The sequence below is a fragment of the Pinus tabuliformis genome, chromosome 3_1, assembly GCF_031772625.1.
Source record: "Pinus tabuliformis cultivar Carrire ecotype Pingquan chromosome 3_1, CPIR1, whole genome shotgun sequence".
Lineage (NCBI taxonomy): Eukaryota > Viridiplantae > Streptophyta > Pinopsida > Pinales > Pinaceae > Pinus > Pinus tabuliformis.
This window is the reverse complement of record NC_142301.1, coordinates 310,885,310-310,903,680: the sequence shown is the minus strand read 5'-3', so window position 1 is coordinate 310,903,680 and position 18,371 is coordinate 310,885,310.

Below are 18,371 nucleotides of genomic sequence, written 5' to 3'. Positions count from 1 at the left end.
ATGAAAAGATCGCCGAGCGTTTCTTTTACACTCGTTAAAACGGAATTAAAAGACGGTCCCCTTTTAGCTCTTTTCTGACCGCAAAATCAGGAAAAGATTGCCGGGTTTTTGTCGTTTCGAACTCGATAAGGAAATAAAACGACGTGTCCTTGATCGCTTTTTACTTTTCAGGTCAACGACACTATTATGAAAGTACTCCTTGGTCGCAAGATCAAGCGGTTCCCCCAGGTATTATTTTATACTTTTTCGGGCTTGAGGGACACAAATATACGAAAAAGTTCAACGTGGAGTCTCCTTTTGTTTTTTCAGACTCTCTAAAAATGAAAAACGCCGAGTTTCTCCTATACTGGGCTCGTTAAACTTTTACAGTAAAGGACCTGTTCAATTACAAACAGGAACGAACCACTCCTTCCTAGGGTTCGAATTTAAACTAGGTTGGACTTGTCCGAAGGATGAGCTTATAATCAAGCATATGTTATCCTCCTCAAGCTTGTTAAAAATAAAGAGGTACTTGCCAGAAATGGTGGGGGAAAAGAGAGAAAAATGAACCTGTTTGTCACCTTTTGTCTCAAAAGAAACTTTATTACCACTCTTGAACACGACACTTTTCATTCACCTGGGTTGGGAAATCTTTTACCTCACAGTTGACCAAACCACTTTGAAAGTCTTTAACCGGGTTCCGGGGATTAACTTTGAGTTATTCGTCACCAAGCCATCTGTCGTGTCGTTATGTGTTCAAGAGGTCTGCAAGCAAAAACTTTCATCTGCAAAATACTTGTCATCCATTTGACCATCCCTGAGTCAGTCCTTACAGCAACATTTCTTCAACTTGAACAATGATTTCGTGTTGCGGGCTTGCTTGCAACGGGTCGCTTTCTATCGACATCGACACATTATCTAGAAAGATGACTTAGGAATCGACAACACCTTGAAGTCTGCATGCATCAATGGCAGGTTTCTCGCCTTTGACGTCAGTTTACATCATTGACTTTCGATCAAAGGATTCCGTGAAGTGTTCGACATCAAAACATCTATTCACATTTCACGGGTTGTGCTTGGTACTTTGAGAACCATTGACATTACTGGTGGTTTCTCTCACGCTTGTTAACAGTTTGCATCATCGACTGGTAATCAAGTGGTTTCTAACATGTTCGACATCGAATCATTTAATCACATGGCTAGAATCGTACCAATTCGGGAAGTAGAAGTGAAGACCCTGGATCTAGTTTCTACCATCCAGGCTGCGAGGAGTTTTGTATTCATTATCTATGTAGACTAATCATAAACAGATGGCTGCGTCCATACTGTGTCTACAAAAGTCTATAAAAAATGATGTACTGCAAGATCATTCCTGTATCAGAATAGTTAGTCCATTAGTTAAAGTTTTGAATCTGAGTATGGGAATGCCTACCTCAGTGATGATATAATCCTATACATGTATTTTGTGTTGAAAATTGCAGGTTCCAACCAGGTCATCCACAAGACAATCCTTGAAATGATAAAGCGCTTCACCCTTCCTAGAATTACAAAACCCTAAATCTATTCCAGGCTTCGCACTTTAGGGGGCAATCTGTTACACTAAAAAATGTCACCTTGACTACTTACAGTTAGTATGGCTCAAATCAACAGTCATGCTACCCTCTTAGGCAAGTCTTATGCCTCTGTTATCCATCTCAAACTCAAAAAAGAGAGAAAGTCTTGTAAAAAATATGTTTATCTCTGGGGTCGCAGGTTCTCTCTAGCCTTACCTGCGGGGACGCTGACCATGTTCACAAAAGGTGCGTCCTTGGACGCTCTGTATGTTAAGGGACAGGTGCGTCCTTCTGTAAAAGGCAAAATGCGCGAGTTTCATCTTAAAAAAGTTACTTGTGGTTACTTCTAGAACTTTCTAGAGGTCGGTTTGATGAATTGGATGCGCCTCCAGTTGGTTCATGTATCTCTATTAAGGAGGAACTTATCCCATCAATAAGGGAGCTATCCCACCCAAAGAGGGGGATTATCCCATTGATGGTGGACCTGAATAACCTCTTTACAGCACTATAAATAAAGACATTGAGCCAGAGGGAGGGGAGGTTGGAGCTATACATTTTCTTTGGGTAAATGCTGCAGGAATTAGGACTCCCATTTAGAACCTTGTGAGGAGAGATTGTCTTTGCTTGATTCTACTTGGAAGTGGGTGAGCTTTGTCAAAGTAGAGGAAAACCCTTGATGGACCCTGGGAGGAACTTGCACAACACCAAGGCCAGGTTGTAAGAGTTTCTTTGTTTCGTTATTAATACAAACTGGTTTATTTTTCTCAATAGCTTGTGTTAATGAGTTATTTCATGTGTTCCTTGGTCTGCATGTTGAATATATGTTTTATTATATGAAATGCAAGTGCTTGGTAATTGTTTGATTGTTTGTGGTTGCAGGAATTGACTTGAAGGAGGAGCTCATCCGGATCGGCAAGGACGGACTACAACAACCGCGTTTTGGAATAAGGTAAGCCTAAACACTTGTAGTTTTCATGTTTTAAAAGGTATATTTAGAGAAAGATCACTCCATTTTGTCTTGTTTGTCGCTAGAGAGTTTAGACTCCTAGGGAGGTCAGTTGTGTCTGCACAAACGACTTTTTCCGCCACGACAAGCAGATCCATGCGCAATTGAAAAATCTGTGCCTTGAGATGCAAAGTTTGAAGCAGGACAGAATAGTTCGACTAGAGGTGTGCGAAGAGGTATGGTGCCTGAAGTGCAACATTCAGGGGTATGGCAAAGACCATTGCCCGGACTTTGCGAACTACATGGAAGGAGGAGGACCGATGCCTTTGAGGCCAGAAGCTCAAGTAGCAAGACCAAGCGTGGGGCCTGCATTGTGGTGCACTATATGTTAGGTAGCAGGAAAACATGTGACAGATAACTATCATTTCTTGCAGAAGTTTGTAAAAACACCACAACAACTGTTTTGCAAATTCTGTAGGTCGGTAGGGCATGATGAGTGTAATTGAAAAAGCTATGAGGTAATGATGGATAGAACTCCCACCTATAGGGTTCAGGCAGAAACGCGCCCCCCTGACTAGAGCATGAGGATGGCACGGACAGGCTTTCAGGGGTGCAGACGAGGCCGAGGAAGAGGAGGACCTAGTAGAGGTTAGGGACAGCTGATCTGCTACAATTTCAAAGGATCAGGAAAATATGCCCATGATTGATTAACCCAACACATATGTCATGCAAGTATTACACTCTATTTGATCATGAGACAGAGGACTGTCCTACGCTGATAGCGAGGATACGAGACAAAGGGGTGCTACCACCTCAGCCGACTCAGAACCTACATATGATGAGCTTTGAGCCTCGCGAAGAGGATCTAAATGTAAATATAGTGCTCCGAAGTGGAATTACAATAGGGGATGATAAGGGGAAACAACCCGAAGATAGCGCATGGGTTCGCAAAGCTTTGGCGAAAGAGGCTGAATTTGATTTGGAGCGCGCATGTGAAACATTCATGGAATCAAATAAGAGATTTTCTGAGGACTCCACCTCATGGAGCAAGGATAAGCCTGATCAAGAGATGGAGCCTTCTATGCTTACAACATTCCTAGAGACTTGCATGAAGTTGTTGCACGATAGCAAGGTTGTGAAGGGATTACAGGAGCTTATAAATAGATGCGCCGTAAACACTCCAGGTGAGCTGCGCATGGTACGAAAGATTGGTAAGCATAAAACAAGAATAGGATGAGATATGAGGCTGGCCATGCTGTTGGGCATGGAATCCCCCCCACAGTATGATTTGGGGCTCAAAGCCCAAGTTTTGAGTAATATTGTTGTTAAAACTCCACGAATTGCAGGCACGGAGTGCGAATTGTATGTTAGAGTCATAGGGTTGTCTGCCCTAAGTTTGTAATGTAGTGTCGGCCTACCCATTGTCTGTAGACCATGGGATTGTTTAAATAGAGTGAGGCTCTAAGTTGTAAAGTAGTTAATTTAACTTAAGTTGAAAAGGGATGGAGTTAATAAGATAACGAACATAGAGCAAGAGTCTAGTGTCTTGGGTCATAGTAGTAGGAAGAGGCTCTGCAGCTGAGTGCGCAGAGGCCTAGTGGAGTCCACAACTAAGTGTGCAAACCCTTGCAGCTGAGTGCTCAGGGCAGAGTCAAGTCTGTAACTAAGGAAGAAGAATAATAAAGAGAATTTTTATCTGAATTTCGTGTATCCATTCTTATGTTATTACATGTTTGATATCAAGTGCAATTATACTATTTATTTACTGCGCGCTTTTGTATGAATGATAAATATTGTTCAGTATAAATGAAAGCATATAGATAAGCTAAGTTAATCCACTAATGTTGGGTTTCTAGTAAGGGTTTGGGTAATAACACTGTTCGGTCCTCGAGTAAGGCTACACGAAGGCAGCATCACTGGCTGTGAGGTACTGATAAGTGTGAGTGGCGATGTGTGCGCAGGGTCAAACTGCAGACCTTTAGAACCCATTAGACATCCCTAGGGTGTATAAACATAGTTCTAGTACCCTCCCATACTACTTCGGGTGAGACCTCAGTCTGCGCTCTGTGAACTGTTGCCGAAAGGGCCAGTAGTACCAGGATTTGTTTGGCTAAATCATCTCCGAACCTAGGTCAGGCCCCAACAAGCAAACAAATGGTTTCATTGCTGAGACCAGGATCTACATAAGGGATGTCTGTGTAGGTTTTAACCCTGTACAGAAATTACCTGCATACGAATTCTAAAACACAGAAAATAAACAATGCGAGAGTATAACACATAAAACACATATACACAAAGATTTTCCCTTGGATCCCAAAATCGGGACTACCAGCTTGATTTTTCATTATGTTCCTTTCAATGTTACAATACATATTTATACATGCCGAAGCATCCAATACCATGGACTGAAAAACCATCGCGTCCAAAAACATGGACCAAAAACCATCACATCCAAAACCATGTGCGAAAAACATGCACAAAACCATGGGCAGGTCCGCCCAACCTAACATAGGGTCCAAAACCCCAGACCCCATAGAGTGGGGTTACCTGCGCCCCTCAAACCCCCTATGACTCCCCTCGCTATGCAATCGGTGCAACAAAGGGGGGGCTCCACCCTTTCCTAATGCCCCAGTTAACTATGTGGGCTAGTCGTGGAAAGAATATAACACAACCCAACATTCTCCCACTTGTTGTTTTCTTTCCATAAGGGGCCACAAGAGAGCTTAGTCATTTATCCAGCCCTACAATGCCCATTTTTTCTCTACACCAAGAGAACTTCTTAGAGCTCATAGATTTTTTCAATGCATCTACAGTATTCTTCAAAGTGTCCACCTTTACCAGCAACACCTTTTTGTCTTCTATCATATCCCTCACAAAGTGATATTGAACATCAATGTGCTTTGTCTTTGAATGATATGCAGGGTTCTTTTCCAAGAAAATTATACTTTTGTTGTCACAGTCTATCCTTATAGCTCCCTGTACTAACCCCATACTTGAACATAATCTCTGCAACCAAACTGCTTCCTTACTTGCATGAGTGGCTGTCATGTATTCTGCCTTTGTAGTTGATAGTGCCACTACAGATTATTTCTTACTCATCCAACTGACTGCACCTCCAAATAGGTTAAACACATACCCACTTGTAGATCTTCTCTGATCTAGATCTCCAGTCCAGTCTGCATCAACAAAGCCATGAATATCCAACACTCTGTCCAATCCTAGTCTTCCTTGGTAGCACAAACCATAATCACTAGTTCCATGCCGATACCTAAAAACCTGCTTCATTGCTGTCCAGTGCTCCTTCCCTGATTTTGACATAAACCTGCTCAATACTCCCACTGCATGTGCAATGCCTGGTCTAGTACAGAGCATCGCATACATCAGGCTACCGACTGCACTTGCATATGGAACACAAGACATGTCCTCTTCCTCTTCTTGTGTTTTTGGACACTGTTCAACAAATAACTTTACACCTATAGGAATAGGAACCTTCACCAGTTTACTATCCTGCATATTAAACCTCTGCAATATTGTCTCAGCATAATTCTTCTAGTTTAACTAGAGCTTCCGCTTTGTTTGATCTCTTTTAGTTTCCATGCCCAAAATATAGTTTGCAGCACCAAGATCTTTCATGTCGAATTTTGAGGACAAATGGGTCTTCAAATCCTGGATAATTTCTTTGTCATTTCCAACTAGCAACATATCATCCAAATACAAGACCAGATAAATAACACGGTCACCAATTAATTTAAAATACTCACAGTGATTTGCTTTGCTTCTGGTGAAGCGAAGTCCCCGTATAAATGTATCAAATTTCTGATACCACATCCTTGGTGACTATTTTAACCCATACAGAGTCTTCTTTAACTTGCATACTAGTTCTTTCTTACCCTTCACTGCAAAGCCTTTAGGTTTCTTCATGTATATCTCCTCTTCCAGATCCCCATGAAGAAATGTTGTCTTCACATCCATCTGTTCTACCTCAAAATCAAAAGCAGCAACAACAAATAAAACTAATCTAATAGAAGTTACCTTGGCAATAGGAGAAAAAATATCACCAAAATCAATTCCTGGCACCTGGGAATAACCTTTTGCTACCAATCGAGCTTTGTATTTCTCCACTTTTCTTCTGCATTTGTCTTCTTCTTGAACAACTATTTTCTTCCAATGGATTTCCTTCTAGCCGGAAAATCCACCAGATCCCAAGCCTAATTTCTGTGCAAAGATGTCATTTCATCAACCATGGCCTCTTTCCAGAGTTTTCCATCCTCTGAATCTACTGCTTCCTTCACAGTTCTGGGATCATCATCAGTAATAGATAAATCAAAACTTGAAAAGTAAGCAGATGGACTACCTTTTTGGCTACCTTCTTTCTCGAATTGATCTTCTCACACTTGGAGTTTGTGGCTCTTCATCTTCTGATTCCTCCTCTACTGTAGAGCCTGATTCTTCCTCCTTTAGCTCAAACTCTATCTTCTCAGGTTCCTTTGGTTGGAATTCATGTTTAATAACATCTTTCACCTCTCTCAACACCACATCTTGGTTGTACAAAACCTTCCTTGTTACTGGGTTCCAAAGCTTATAACCCTTTAAACCATCCTTATACCCAATAAAGATGCACTTTTTAGATTTACTATCCAACTTGGTTCGTTTCTCCTTTGGAACATGTACATATGCATCACATCCAAATACCCTCAGATGTGAAAGAGAGGGTTTCTTACCAGTCCATACCTCTTGTGGAGTCTTATCCTGTAATGCCGATGAAGGTGATCTATTGACTAGGTAACATGATGTCTCCACCACCTCTGCCCAGAATTCTTGTCCTAACCTGACACCACTGAGCATGCTTCTTGCCCTTTTCATCAATGTCTTGTTCCTTCTTTCTGGAACTCCATTTTTCTCAGGTGTGTATGGAGTAGTCTTCTACCATGCTATACCACACTTCTTACAGAATTCTTCAAATTCCTTACCGCAAAACTCTCCACCGTTATCTGTCCTCAACACCTTTATCTTCTTCTCTGTCTGGTTTTCCACCAGAGCCTCAAATTCTTTAAACCTGTCAAAGACTTCAGATTTCTTCTTAAGGAAATATATACATGTATTCCTTGAGAAGTCATCTATAAAGGAAACATAGTACATAGACTTACCTAGTGATGGAACCTTCATAGGTCCAAACACGTCACTGTGCACAAGCTCTAATATCTGTTTCGCCCTCTTACCACTAGAGGGGAAACTCACTCGATTCTGCCTCCCATATACACAATTTTCACAGAAATAAAAAATGCAGAGAACTATTACTCATACCTTCTACCATACGTTTACAATGAAGTATTCGAAGGCCCTTCTCTCCAATATGTCCAAGCCTTTGATGCCATAGCATGGTCTTCTCTCCAGATACCACTAGATTTTCTGCTCCACTTTCAGGAACCACAGAACTGTTGCACCCATCAACAACAGGGCTACCTTGGAGCTTGTACAGAGTTCCAATCCAAACTCCCCACATTATTATCAGTGCTCCCTGAACCATCTTGCTGGTATCCTTCTCGAACACTATTTTTACACCTGCATCATCCAGCTTGCTTACAGAAATTAGATTTCAGGCCAATGCAGGAATGAAGTGAAAGGATGCACCTGAGTCAATCAACCATGCCTCATGATCTACATGTGTACTTGAAGAAGCCAATTGCACATCCCCACCTTCATCTAAGGTGGTTTTCGCCTCTGCAGAAGGAGCATCATCAGATCCCTTTCCTTTATCAGGAGATTTAGATTTACAGTCCCTTTTGTAGTTCCCTTTCTTTCTACATTTCCAACACACCACCTTTATAGGTTTTCTTAGAGATTTATATCTCCCTCTAGATTTAGATCTCCCTCTAGATTTATATCTCCCACTCGATGAATTATTTTTGTTTCTATTCTAGGACTATCCTCGTACAGACAAGGCATCACCATTCTGGCTCTCCATATTTTTCCGTCTCATCTCCTCTGTCAGCAAGGATGAGACTATTTCATCAAACTGCAAGGCAGTTGCATTGCTACCTATTGCAATAACCAGACTATCCCATAAATCTGGTAGAGAACAAAACAAACTAATGCACTTATTTTCTTGTGAAATTTTAATATCAATAGATGCTAACTGACTTACCACAATATTAAATGCATTCAGATGCTCTATCACCAAGTCTCCATCTTTCATCCTCAGGTTATACAGCTTTTTCTGCAGGAACAGTTTATTCACCAGAGACTTAGATTGGTACAAAGTCCCTAACTTTTCCCACAAAGCCTTCACCGTAGCTTCCCCTGATACATTCAGCAATACTGAATCTAAGACACACAATTGTGTTGTGCTCTTTGCCTTCCGATCCAACTTCTTCTATTCTTCATCGGACACTCCCGTTGGTTTAGTACCCAGATCTATCGTGATCCTTTGATCTTTATCCACCAACAGATCCTCCATCTTGAGTTTCCACAACTCAAAACTCTGACCATTAAATTTCTCGATCTCTATCTTTCCACTGCTCGCCATCTTCTTTCACCACCAGAATCAATCTCGTAGATCTCCCACTGAACAGTGTTTACCACAGGCCCAAGCGAAACCCCTAGCAACCAAGGTATCCCCTTGAAGCCAAAACAACTCTGATACCAAATGTAGTTTGTAACCCCATACAAAAGTTACCTGCATATGAATTCTAAAACACAGAAAATAAACAATGCGAGAGTATAACACATAAAACACATATACACAAAGATTTTCCCTTGGATCCCAAAACCGAGACTACCAGCTTGATTTTTCATTATGTTCCTTTCAATGTTACAATACATATTTATACATGTCGAAGCATCCAATACCATGTAACGAAAAACCATCACGTCCAAAAACATGGACCAAAAACCATCGTGTCCAAAACCATGTGTGAAAAACATCCACAAAACCATGGGTAGGTCCGCCAAACCTAACATAGGGTCTAAAACCAAAATTTTCCGGTGCGCTGCCCTAGACCCCATAGAGTGGGGTTACCGGCACCCCTCAAACCCCCTGTGACTCCCCCCGCTACGCAATTGACGCAACAAAGGGGGGGCTACACCCCCTCCTAACTCTCCGATTAACTACGTGGGTTAGTCGTGGAAAGAATATAACACAACCCAATAGTCTGATGTTGTGTCACTGGAATCCAGCAAAGAAAGAAATTGAAGGGTGGTTAGATAGAAAGATTCACGAGTTCACACCGCAGGAAAACAAGAATTGACAAGTATAAAAGGAATAGTGGTTGGAGTGCTACTTATATATGGAAATCCACGAAATTTTCTTTGCATCCTTTCCCTCTTAGTTGTATGAGTGGACCACAAAGCTAGTAGATAGTCATGGAAGGTGTAGGCTCAACAAACCAATTGTATGGACTCTAGAATTAGTGCGCGGACTAGAAGCATCGGAAGATAAGATCACACGCACTGTGGACCATTGGCTTGATCGGATTATAGGAGGATTTATCACTGAGTTGATAGTATATACGACAGTCAGCTACAGTGAGGTGGAACGACGGTTCCTCAAAGGACCGCGGGGTAAGTACATTAAATATTTGAACACTTGGATTAAGTTGCTATTGTGTGAAAAGCGGGTTATGTGAATAAATTGATGTTTGGGGTTACGCAAAGTGGGAGGATCAATAGAAATGAAGGTAGCGTAGAAATAGAGAATAGCCCCTTGATTTCGCCTCGGTGGGAAAGTGAGGAAGAGCTCGCAAAAGTTTCTCTGAGAAGCACAGTCAGTCTGATAAGGCAGTGAATTCCGTGCCTACCACCTCCACCTACACCACCACTAGTCTCACCATCTTCACCTCCATCTCCACCCACACCACCTCTACCACCACCACGGTTCAATATGGAGAGTGTGTTAAAATTGTCGGTATTAAGGGGAGTAGGGAACGAAGATCCGGACCAATTTTGGTTTGTGGTAAGGATCGTATGGGAAGCACAAGGAGTCGAGGATGACAATATAAAGAAGGCAACGTTGGTGAGCACGTTGCAGGATGGTGCACTGATGTGGTACATTAAGCATTCTAATGACCATCTGAACGTGGGGATCACAGATATATAGGCCACGTTGAACAGGGAGTTTAGCGGGGCAAAGTTGAAGACACAATCGATTATCGGGTTTAAGGAGATCGCAATGCTTCCAGGAAAGACTCCATGGGATCTGGATCAGAGACTAAAGAGTATGATTCATGAAGCCAACATGACGTTGACAAATGAGTAGCACCTCGCATGGTTTGTAGCATCAATAAGACCGCATCTAAGAATGGCGCTATCGCGATAGAAGTTATCCACCTAGGCCGAAGATTTGGAGATTGCAATGAGATTGCATGAGACCCCAATACAAGATCCTAGTCCAGGAGTCTAGAAAATCCATGCGCAACTGCAAAATTTGTGTCTGGAAATGCAAAGTTTGAAACAGGATAAGACAACTTGCCCAGAAGTGTGCGAGGAGGTATGGTGCATAAAATGCAAGGGCCAAGGGCATGACAAGGATCATTGTCCAGTCTTCGTGAATTACTTGGTGGGAGGAGGGCCAATGCCATTAATACCAGAGGCATAAGCAGGACCGAGCGCGGTGCCTGTATTATGGTGCACAATCTGTCAGATAGGAGGAAAACACACTACATATAATTGTCATCTATTGCAGAAGTATACGCAGACGTCCCACCAATTGTTTTGTAATTTCTGCAGGTTGGTAGGCCATGATGAGCGCACCTGCAAAATTTATGAGCTAATGATGGATAAAACTCCTGCCTACAAGGTGTAAGCTAAAACACGAGCCCTTGACCCAAATGTGGGAATGGCACGCACTAGATTTCAGGGGCATGGATGAGGTCGAGGTGGAATGGGACCAGAATGGGGTCGCAGACAACTAATTTGTTACAATTGTGGAGGGCCAGGGCACTATGCCTACGATTGTACGAATATGATGAGAACATCATGTTTATAATGTACTTAGTTTGATCATGAGGCAGAGGATTGCCCTACATTGATAGTGAGGCTGTGCGAGAAAGGGGTACTCCAACCTCCCCCGACTTAGAATTTGCAAATCATGAGGTCTGAGCCATGCGAAGAGGACCTAAATGTAAACATAGTGCTCAGAAGCGGTATCATGACGGGAGAGGACGAAGGTAAGCACCCTAAAGAAAGTTCATGGGTTATCAAGGCTCCTACAAAGGAACCTAAATTTGATCTGAAGTGCACGAAGGAGACATTCATGGAAGCTAAGAAGAGCTTCATGGAGGCCTCCACTTTAGGTAGTAAGGATCAAATAGAGTCAGAGATGGATCCTTCAATGTTCACTACCTTTCTGGAGACATGCATGAAAATGCTGCACAACAGCAAGGCTGTGAAAGGACTGTAGGAACTTATCACTAGGTGCACTGGGTTAGGAGAACCGCGTGTAGTCCAGAGACTCGGAAAGCACACATCATGAACAGGAAGGGAAATGAGATTGACTGCGCAAATCGGGGAGTATGAAATGGATCATGTAATTCTAGATCTAGGATCGGACATGAATGTACTACCAAAAAACATGGGAACGCATGGGAAGACCCGCACTACAATGGTTTCCTATTCAATCGCAAATGGCGAACCAACAGAAGATCTTACCCATGGGAAGATTGCAAGGAGTAATGGTGGATATTAAAGGTTCGAGAGCGCTGGTGATTTTGATGTGATAGAGATTATTGATGATAGCAATCCCTATCCCACGGTACTGGGAATAAACTAGGCCACCGATATGAATGGAGTAATAAATCTAAAGAAGCGTAAAATGATTTTTGAAAAAAAGTCACTACGCCTAGTGGTGCCTTTAGACCCTGCGAAAGGAGCGCGCTACACAGAGCCAGTGTGCGACAATGAGAGTGACGACGAGCTAGAATATATCTACAAGATAACTGCTCAGGAACAGGATTGGGTGAATCCTACAACGGATGGCCGGATTTCGTGGGAGTGTGAAAGCTCCTGTACATCAGATTCGAATGAGGAAATAGAACGATGGTAGAACCGGTTACATGAGGTAACCATGCTAAATTGCAACATGATGGTTAGATCACTGTGCTGCATGAAAATGGAGGTAATGGATCTGCCTATGTATGACGGGTTGATAGTAGTGGATGAATTCCTGACCAAATTTGAAAGCGTAGTGCCAGAACAGCAATGGTTCGATGCTCTGAAATGGGCACTGTGTGTGACAGCTACAAGGTGGTGGGGTACACATCAGAGAAGTATTGAGAGTTGGCGCGAATGCAGAAGAGGGATGCCTATACAATTTGGAAAACCTTAGATATGAAGGAGAGCTAGTTATGAGGGGAAAAACAGCTTGCGCACCCACCTTTCCAGACATGTACATGGGTATGGTACGCAGCCCACATGAACACACACTGCTATCATGATAGGAAATAAGGACAACAAGCAGAAGCAGGGAAGACAAGTGCGCGAACGCTGAAGCATGATAAAACATAGCACACCAAACATCATACATGGGGAAACCTTTGAAAAGGTGTGCGAAGTGCTGAACAAGGTCCACCATGTGAGATGCACTGACTAGGGCCTGCGCATACCAACGGTTCTATGGGTTTATAGGACCACGTGCAAAACTCTGACCTCGCAAGCGTTTCTGAACCTGGAGCATGAAGCACGAGCTGTAGTCCCTGTGGATCATGTGAAGACGAGTCCACACATGACATAACTCATAGATACGATGGTCCACGCTGATCGAAATGAGGAAATCACACAGTTGCACGAAATAGAACATATAATACTTAAGGAAGAAATCCGACGGGGAAACTGTAGACTTCGTGAACTTGAAAAAGACCAGGTATGGCTAAGTGAGAAAAGAATTTCAATGGACACAAAGTTCAAGAAGTTGGAAACTGAAATAAAGGTAGCATTTCTTGTCGAGAAACCAAGGATGGAAAGTCAAGGTGCATACAGTCATACAGACAAATTGGAAAGCTATCATTGGGAATTGGTCAGTCTTCTGTCGTGGCTAAGACCACATCTTGCCAAACGTAGTGACCAAGGTAGCACAGTACAAATAATAGAGTGCGCGATGCCAATCACTACAAGGAAAGATGAGGATTCTCCACAAACCATGATTGAGGACGAAATGAAGCCCCACATGGGTGGTGCACCCACCTGACTAGCCGTAGGGAGGACAATCTTAGTGCTCTAGGTAGTTGAAAGGGAGCACAAGACTATAAAATATTCTGCTTGGGGGCTATGCAATATGAGGGATGTGCATAGGAGTAGAATGTCACAGGGTTCACGACCGCGCACAGAGGGCTATGCTGCCACGCAGGTCGATTGGGAAGTGACCATTGGTGTCACTATTCATGATGAAGATGTCTAATTTGAGGGAAAATGGAGCAGGCAGCGGGCATTTAAGGCGAAATTTATGGGTGGGATTTGGGAAAATCTGCTGCCAAGAAAGCATTGATGGCTTGAAATGGGCAGGAACAGTTGAATTTGAATTCAAAAGGTGCTATAAAACTCAAAGGGCTAGCCAGCGGAAAACACTTGGTCATTTGAGCATTGTGTGGTTGAGCAGAGCATAGACTGTTGAGAGCCAAGCGATAATAGGGCCCCTGAGTTTGATATAGACAAAATACTGTGCAGAAATGATGACAGTCACTAAGGATGGGTTGGGAATTGAGGAAGGAACCACCAGTGATGCCACATAGACCCCCATGGTACAGGATGTTCCCGAAGGTGCTCGAGTTGTCACATAAATCCCCAAATCACCGCAGATGCTGAGGCCGAAGAAGGATAAGCATGTAATGCGACTAGTATGCATGTCCCCGAGGAATCCGCGACATAGAAAGTTATCAATGGAAGAAAAAGGGAAGGCAGTCATGATTGAATCAGATGAGGAGGAAGAATATTTGTAGTCCCTGATTGCTGTTGTAGAAGAAGAAGAAGAAGAAGAAGACGTGGATGAAGACATCCAACCGTTGCACTTTGCCACGAAACTACCCGCGTATGTCCCTTTGTAGAAAGGAAAAGCTAAAGTACCGAAGGATTTGGATGCAATGAAGAGTTCACTCCAGACCTCGCTCCTCCCCAATAGAATTGTATTTGAGGGCTCACACCTAGGCCACATGTCCACCACGAAATTTGAAGACTGGGACCTCACGGGCAGTGAAAAATTCCCGCACTTAGAAACGACAAACCTGATGAAGAAGAGTACGGAGGGGGAAATGATAGTGTTAGAGCTGCAAAAATGGCTGTGTGGTGTGGAAAAGGCTGGGTTGCTGCACTTACTATGGATTCCACATTTCCACCGCATGCCCATCACCATTTTCGTCATTAGGCAGCTACTTTTCCTGGTGCATGATGGGTATATATGGCTGAAGGAGCCTATTCCCATCATAGAAGATCTCATTCACCGGATTTCTTGGCTTCCCTGTAAGGGAAAGGACCCTGCAATGATAGCCGGGAAAACTAGTGATATGGCTCTCGCAGAGGCCATGAAGGAAAAATATAAACTAGAGAAAAAGAAGAGGGGCTATGCCATCTCGAGCATCAAGGATAAGGGGGTGCGCGTAGCCACCCAACTCTTGGCCGGTAAAGTGATGAGATCTCTCTTCCTTCACATGATCTTCATGTCGTGTTGTCACCTCACAACCTCAATATCCAAAGTTGCTTTCATCATGAGTGGATCTACTTTGAACTTGCAACTTTTCTCTACCTCTATATTTTTAGCAACCTTCCCCTTGCATTCGTCACATGTGGGTGTGCTACCTTCTGCCGCTGCTGACAGTACTACTTGCAGTGATGTTTGTTAAGGGAGAATGTCCCCTAGGGTCTTGGTTTAATACCCTAGTAGAGCAGGGGTTATCTATAAAGAAAAACAAGCATTCCACACAACCATGACGCTAATATAAACAAACTACGCGAAGAGGGGTGCACTTGGGGGTCCTTCATTTGGGAAGATCCAGCTAGGGTCCACACCCTCCTAGAGTTACTTTTTCTCCTTCAACCTAAAAAACAATCAATTCAAGAAAGCACAACAGTATATGGACTAAACATCATAAAGAAATCAACTTCATATCATATTGAAAGTTAGTTATGCAATTGAAATAATCATTCATTTGTAAATCATAACATTGATATCATAAACATGAATAAGATTCATATTAGGAACAAGACAAGTGTTTCTTTTATTATAGATAACTAAAGTACAGAAAGGAATGATTTCACCTGAGTCTTCCCTTCACAAGATCCAAGCGAAACCGTCCTCCAGATTCGTTCAATCTCAAGCCTTCAACAAGCTCCTTCCATAACTCACTCAAGGATATCTCAACAAATGGAAAGACATCATAACTCAAGGAAACAACGGTTTCCTGTAATGGGGGAAGTGCTGGAAGCACAAGGATCTTCAGACCTGATCTGGGATAATCTCAACAGAGTGATTTTTCTCTCTATTCTCTCCTCCTTTAGGCCTTCCCATTGAAGCCTTTTTATACTTCTCCCAAAGTAGTTTTTTAGTTGCAAATTTGTTGGGAACAGTTGGGCCACAGGCACTAATAGGTAATCAGCAGGTAAAACCCACGATCTCTGCCCGAAATTAAGGAGATTTAATTTTTTTAAGTGTTTTAAGACATATACGTGGGTTGGGTATACACAGACCCGTGTACACATGCGTTTAGCTCAGGGCAATGTCACGTATAGGGAGTAAAACACCTTTTTTTTAGTATTTGGATCAGGTCTGGAAGGAGGGGTTTCCCTAGGCCATGAGTACAACATCACAAACATCAAAAGTGAGATTTAGAGCTATAACAGATGCCCCCTAATATATGAGGTCAGAAGGGGTACATGATGGCCGAAATATATTTTGTAAGTGCATGGAAAGGAAACCTGACAAAAATTGGGAAGGACTTCACCAGAGTTCAGCCTGCCAAGCCACAAAAGGAGATCAGAAAGAAACACTATCTGAGGGGGGCATATCCATGCTCAGCGAAAGTAAATCATGTTTGCATATCAAGTACAAGCAGATCCACTAAGTATACAAGTATAAAGCACTAGAAAATACATAATGGATCATCTGATCACGATCGAATAAGTACATGTCTGAGTATCACATATAAGAATGTCAATGATGCTGAAGGATGAAGCGGATCACTGATATCAAAGACTGATCCCAAAAGTGCCAAATGAACACGATCGAGTAAGATGGTACTACACTGCAAACTCAAGTGCCAGCATATAGAATGTCGCCATGAATGACTGCAACATATAAGGTGGAGTGGTATCAATTAGCAGCAACAGGAGCAACTATCAAGTGAACCAATGAATGTTGATGCAACCTGAGGTCTTCATTGACTGCTGTAGTACATTTCTACACCATGGGAATAAATGATCTGAAGTCGACCATGTGAGAAATCGTTTGATTACCGGTCATTGATGTATACCATTAACAAATGTGAGACTACTCACCGATAATGATAATGAGTGTCAAGGTACCCAGTACAATCTAACAAGTGTGAATAGATGGCTGGAGTCGAACACCTGTAAGAATCTATCAATCAGGAGACAATGATGATTTCCCACTGTCGATAGTGAAGGATCTACCACTACTGACTGCAAACCCAAGGTACTGCCAAATGGACTCTAGATCTTTGCCCCAGAGCAATGAGTCGTAGTCGATAAGGAATGATCCGCTAGAAGGAAGGAATTAAGGAATCCTTCATCAATCTAGCATGAGTGTAACCCGTAGGCTAATAATGTGGAAGGAATTGGACGAAAAAAGATGTAGTAACCCGACTGAAGCACATTTCCGGCGTACAAAAGATGTGGCTAGCGCACGACAGAAACCCTCTGAACCAACCAATAATGAAAGCTAATGCAGAGGCGAGGTATCCACCAATAGGGTCAAATGGAAACCAAGGTACTGCACAAATCCCAATGTGTGATAGTGTAAGCTGATGTCGAACACAAGGGAAACCACTCAGTCAAAGACCCATGATACTGATCGATGCTGAGCACAAGGTGACCTATCAATAATGAAAATAGGGCCAGGGTGTGGCTCTAGGTCTGTCCTCATAGCAAGATATCATCATCGATAAGGACAAGATCCACCAGCAAAAAGTCAATGGGGACCTTCTCAAACCGGCACAAGTAAAGGACCAATATAACTGATGTGATGATCGACAAGATACTGGCAACCAGGGATGGCCGGCTGAAAAATGAGTCAAGAGACATGCAGAGAGGCCGATTCAAGCTAAAATCCCTTGAACAAAAGCACGACTCAATGTGACTATGTGGCAGCATATGATGACTCTGTATAATTTCGCCATGCAGGAGGCACGAATGAACCCTCCATATGATTGGAAGAGATAACCAATCTGGGGAGAACTGACTCAGTAACAAGGTTGAGGCATACCTAAGTCAAACTAAATCCCGCCCATATGGAGGAGACTTTGTTTTGAGTGCTTTGTTCAAGGGCAACACAACTGACTCTAGCTGCCCATAACAAGTGGAAACACTGGCCGGGTACCACTCTTTTTGGAATATATAATTTTTTTGTCTTTTTATTTAAGCTGGAAAAAGAATAAAAGAATGCTATAGTACAGTAGAAAGAACAAGTGTCGGTGAAACAGATGATCTAGTTCCTGGGATTGGAACATTCCTATGCTCAATGCAAGGAGGTGAAAACTGGTCAAAGACACTCAAAGGCATGTTCCTTCCACGAGTCAAGGTGTGTCAAGTTGCAGAAGTCAAGGGCATGCAAGTTTTATTTTGGAGTCGTCATGGTCAAAAGTTGGCTTAAACAAAAGTCCAAGTGAAGTTGGGTCAAGGCCAAAAGGTGAAAATGGTCAAAATGCAATGTAGTAGTACAACTCAACACAAAGGAG